Source organism: Crinia signifera, chromosome 1, assembly GCF_055691185.1.
Source record: "Crinia signifera chromosome 1, ASM5569118v1, whole genome shotgun sequence".
NCBI classification, from domain to species: Eukaryota; Metazoa; Chordata; class Amphibia; order Anura; family Myobatrachidae; genus Crinia; species Crinia signifera.
Window position 1 is genome coordinate 209,886,426 of NC_139217.1, and position 5,817 is coordinate 209,892,242.

General features: G+C 42.6%; 1 pseudogene; it reads right to left on the bottom strand.

Moving 5' to 3' along the window:
• Positions 1-5,240: 5,240 nt before the first annotated feature.
• LOC146041169 (5S ribosomal RNA) lies at positions 5,241-5,359 on the bottom strand (annotated as a pseudogene).
• Between the last annotated feature and the right edge of the window lie 458 nt (positions 5,360-5,817).

Below are 5,817 nucleotides of genomic sequence, written 5' to 3' on the forward strand. Positions count from 1 at the left end.
TATGCTTTGTGAGTCACATTTCAAAACATCACGTTATAATGCTTTCCTTACATATGTAATGAGTATGAAATTGTCATACACCAACATGTTGCATTGTGCCCCTTTTAGCAGCGTATTTATTAGTAGACGATTGCGTGTATTCTTTTCCGCACACTGTATATACAGTACGTCTCTCCATGGAAATGGGTGTATTGTGCCCCTTTTAGCAGCGTATTTATTAGTAGACGATTGCGTGTATTCTTTTCCGCACACTGTATATACAGTACGTCTCTCCATGGAAATGGGTGTATTGTGGCCCTTTTAGCAGCGTATTTATTAGTAGACGGTTGCGTGTATTATTTTACGCACACTGTATATACAGTTCCTCTCTACATTGAATGCATGCTGTTGGTTATGGTGTGTGTATATCGGAACGGTCCGCGTAAGTTTCTATTCGCATCCAGTTTGTTCATGTAAGAAGGATTAATAAAGTTAATACTAAACAAACAATTTTTTACACCAATCAGCAAGCACCAAAAGTGATATAAGTACCTGCAATTAATAACTGCGCCATTGCCACTATGACTTCAACCAGGGCTAGGGCGTTTTCTACCCAGGAGCTATTTGCCTTGGTTGAGGTCATGGACCGGCGCCTGGGGCCCAGGGGCCCTTATGTGTCGAATATTGACAAGCGGCGGGCATATAATGCTGCCCGCCGGCTAATCTTCGCCCGGACCGGCGTTCACAGAAGCCTGGGCCAAGTTGAGCGGCGCTGGTCTGACCTGCGCCGGCGGCAGCCAGTCTTGCTATCATCACTTCGCCGCCATATTGCCCGATGTAAGTTTTTATTTACTAGTATGACTGCGTTTTTTTGCAATGTTTTCTGTACTTTTTATAAATATGTTCCTGAGTATGGGGGTGTATAGGGGGTGTATAGGGGGTGTATATGGGGTGTACAGGGGGTGTATATGGGGTGTATATGGGTGTATAGGGGGTGTATATGGGGTGTATAGGGGGTGTATATGGGTGTATAGGGGGTGTATAGGGGGTGTATAGGGGGTGTATATGGGGTGTATAGGGGGTGTATATGGGGTGTATAGGGGGTGTATAGGGGGTGTATATGGGGTGTATAGGGGGTGTATATGGGGTGTATAGGGGGTGTATATGGGGTGTATATGGGGTGTATATGGGTGTATAGGGGGTGTATATGGGGTGTATATGGGTGTATAGGGGTGTATAGGGGGTGTATAGGGGGTGTATATGGGGTGTATAGGGGGTGTATAGGGGGTGTATAGGGGGTGTATAGGGGGTGTATATGGGTGTATATGGGTGTATAGGGGGGGTTTAAGTAGTTGCTCAGTTTTTGGGTGTAGCATATCAATTAGTTTGCATGATAAATGTCTGAAATATAACAGCAATAATAATTTGGAAGGTTATGAGCATGACTAATGTGAATTTTTCTTTCCCCCTTTTTTATGAAACCCAATCTTCGATTTCTATGCCATCAACATGAACATTTCAGCACGGGCAAGAGCCCGCATAGAAGCCCGGGAGCAGGCAGCCCGGGACCAGGCAGCCCAGGAGCAGGCAGCCCAGGAGCAGCCGGAAGAGGAGGAGGAAGAGGAGGAGGAAGAGGAGGAAGAAGAGGAGGAGGAAGACGAGGAGACAATGGGTCAAGCTGGGGCCCACCAAATTTCCCCAACCCCCACCCCCACCCCCTCCCCAACCCCCACCCCCAACCCCTCCCCAACCCCCACCCCCTCCCCAACCCCCACCCCCAACCCCTCCCCAACCCCCACCCCCTCCCCAACCCCTCCTCAACCCCCTCCCCACCCCATTTCCAACCCCCCTACACCTCTCCACCACCCACCCCCAAACCTCTCCAATCCCCACTCACACCCACTACCAGCATCCAAAGTCCAATCCCATCCCCCTTGCTCCTGACCCCCCCAACCACCGCACACCCAACCAGCGGCGACCAGGATGGCTCAAGTAGCGGTAAGTAAATAATGTGTCTAATGTTTACCTACACATTTTTACACATAAACAATCACAACAACCACATATGTGTATCCAACATCAACATTAGTTGCAACATATCACTGCAGGGCGACCATGAGGTGTGGCCTGTCCTTCTCCAGGAACAAGGGTCCCCTTGGTGGTTTTTTGGAGTGTGGCCATGCCTCACCCCTTGAATAATTGACATAACAGTACATCCAATGAGATATCCGACATTAGTGGTGTTGTAGTTATGTGGCTCCAGGTGTTGGGTAACTCCACTTCCCAGCATGATGTGCAACATAAATTTATAGATTGTTTTGTTAATAGTGTGTGAGGCCATGCGGATGCATGCTTTACAAACATAGCTTTAGGCCTATAATTTGTACAGCAATGTCCTAAATTTAAAATAGTAAGGAGTGCTTAAGCCGCAACAATGTCATAACCCTTAAATAGCACAGCCTAATTGTGAGGTTAGAGGAGAGTCCCCCAAAAACAAACTACCAATTGGGATACAGCATACATTCATCCAAGAAGGAGTAATTTAATTAATGTTATTTACTATGTACAGTATGTGTGTGTTAACATATTATTTTTTAGTACTGTGTTTACAGCAGACCCATCTTCAATGTAGTTTAAAAATGTATGTGGCCTTCACACATAACTCACAACTTTTTATTATGTACAAATACAACAAACATTTGTGTATGTTATATATTAATTTTTTTTTTTATCCCTTCACTACAGACACTGAACAGCACCAGGAGGAGGTGGCAGTGATAATACGGGAGATATTCCTGACCCTCCTATATTTATCTATTCTTTTTTCCCAACTGGAGGCCCGCATTTAATTTATTTTTATCCCCCCCCCCCCTTATTATGTTTGTTAAAAATAAAAGTTTCTATTCTGTTATAAATTGCCTGTGTTTTTAATAATAAATATGTTAGAGGGCTTGTAAGGGTAGGTACATACAGATGTGTAATGTAAGTTATATTTGTAATTTGAGGTGAGGGGTAATGATTGATGTGTGAATGTGTGTGTTTTTGAGTAAAATAACACATAGTGAAAATGCATGAATGTTTAATGTTGTTAGATTAAAACATCACACATAACATCAGGGTAGGTATACATGTTACACTTTTGGACAAACTAATTATGGACATAATTTAGTACATATACAGAAACACCAATATAACTTGATTTAAAAGTAACAGCAATATGGGGACACATAGATAGTGATTAAAATGCCACATTAGAACATAACAAATATACATGTAATGAGGGTTAAAATGTTGTTTTATTAGGGTCTTTATTAAGGTAGACAATTGAGTTAATAGAAAACAATAATTGAATAACAAAAAGAATAATTAATTAATTGTCAGAATTCTAGTTAAAAGGCAAGATTTGCAGGTCCATATATGTGAAGGGTATGCCAGCGTACACGGACGTACGCTCACTCTCACGAGCGGTGACATAAGCTGAGTTTTCCATTGAAAACAATAGGGACCCGTCCGTGCAAGCTGGCGTACGCTCAGATTTCCGAAAGAAGTCGGCGGGAAGACGGACGAGAGACGTCCGTAAACGGTGGCGTACGCTCAGTTGTACGCCAGTTGTCGGAGTGTAAGGGCTGGCCCGTCCGTGTACGTTGGCGTACGCTCAATTGTACGCCACTCCCCTTTGACGTTGTTTCTGGCCGTACGTATGCGGCTGACTTGTGGGTGGACTTAACCCCAACGGCCGCGTACGGATAGCGTACGTTAATATGGAACGTACGCACGTTTGGCCGCTACGATCAGAATAACCTCCATTGTGTCTATTTGACCTCTTCCACTTCTCTCTACTATTATTCCAAAGCAAACATTTACATTTTGAATAGCTGGGTAAAAAAAGCATTTGCCAGTAATGTCAAAATACCTACAACACCTGGAGTTCCTATGTGGTCTCCCATCAAAATACTAACCAGGCCTGACTATGCTTAGCTACCAAGATCAGGCGAGATTGGGCCTATGTAGTGTGCTACGGCTTTAGGTGAGGAGCATGCCCTTTTTTCCCACTTATACTTCTATCTACAAGTAATCTACTGAAAAAAAAAATATGTGTTAGTAATATAAAAAGACCTACAGGACCTAGTATTAGCAGGTGGTCTCAACTAAAACTACTAACCACGCACAACACTGTTTAGCTGTCAAAAGCAGATGGAATTGGGCCTGAGCAGTGTGGTAAAGATTTAGATCACTGATAATTTGTCTATTTGACCTCTTCCACTTCTCTCTACTAGTAATCCAAAGCAAAAATTTCCATTTTAAATAGCTGGGGGGAAAAAAGCATTTGCCAGTAATGTCAAAATCTCTACAACACCTGGTGTTCCTATGTGGTCTCCCATCCAAATACTAACCAGGCCCAACACTGCTTTGCCAATATCTGACGAGATTAGGCCTATCCAATGTGCTATGGGTGTAGGTCAAGATCAAGCCCTTTTTTGCCCTCTTAAACTTCTATCTATAAGTAATCTCCTGAAAAAGTTTCCAAATTGTATTGTTGGGGAAAAAAAAAATCATGTGTTAGTAATATAAAAAGACCTACAGGACCTGGTATTAGAAGGTGGTCTCAACTAAAACTACTAACCACGCACAACACTGTTTAGCTGTTAAAAGCAAATGGAATTGGTGCCTAAGCAGTGTGGTAAAGATTTAGATGAGGGATATCGTGTCTACTTGACCTCTTCCACTTCTCTCTACTAGTAATTTAAAGCAAATATTTACAATATGAATAGCTGGGGAAAATAAGCATTTGCCAGTAATGTCAAAATACCTACAACACCTGCTGTTCCCATGTGGTCTCCCATCCAAGTACTAACCAGGCCCAACACTGCTAAGATGCCAAGATCAGGCCTATCCAGTGTGCTATGGCTGTAGCTGAAAAACAAGCCCTTTTTTGCCCTCTTATACTTCTATCTACAAGTAATCTACTGAAAAAGTTTTCCAAACTGTATTGTTGGAGAAAAAAAAATCATGTGTTAGTAATATAAAAAGACCTACAGGACCTGGTATTAGCAGGTGGTCTCAACTAAAGCTACTAAACAGGCACAACACTGTTTAGCTGCCAAAAGCAGATGGAATTGGGCCTAAGCAGTGTGGTAAAGATTTAGATGAGGGATATTGTGTCTATTTGACCTCTTCCACTTCTCTCTACTAGCAATCCAAAGCAAAAACTTCCAATTTGAATAACTGGGGGGGAAAAGCATTTGCCAGTAATGTCAAAATACCTACAACACCTGGAGTTCCCATGTGGTCTCCCATCTAAGTACTAACCAGGCCCAACACTGCTTATCTGCCAGGATTAGACGACATTAGGCCTATCCAGTGTGCTATGGGTTTAGGTCAAGATCAAGCCCTTTTTTGCCCTCTTATACTTCTATCTATAAGTAATCTCCTGAAAAAGTTTCCAAACTGTATTGTTGGACAAAAAAAAATCATGTGTTAGTAATATAAAAACACCTACAGGACCTAGTATTAGCAGGTGGTCTCAACTAAAACTACTAACACTGTTTAGCTGTCAAAAGCAGATGGAATTGGGCCTAAGCAGTGTGGTAAAGATTTAGATGAGGGATATAGTGTCTATTTGACCTCTTCCACTTCACTCTACTATTATTTCAAAGCAAACATTTCCATTTTGAATAGCTGGGTAAAAAAAGCATTTGCAAGTAATGTTGAAATACCTACAACACCTGAAGTTCCTATGTGGTCTCCCATCCAAATACTGACCAGGCCCAACTCTGCTTAGCTGCCAAGATCAGATGAAATCGGGCCTATGCAGTGTGCTACGGCTTTAGGTGAAGA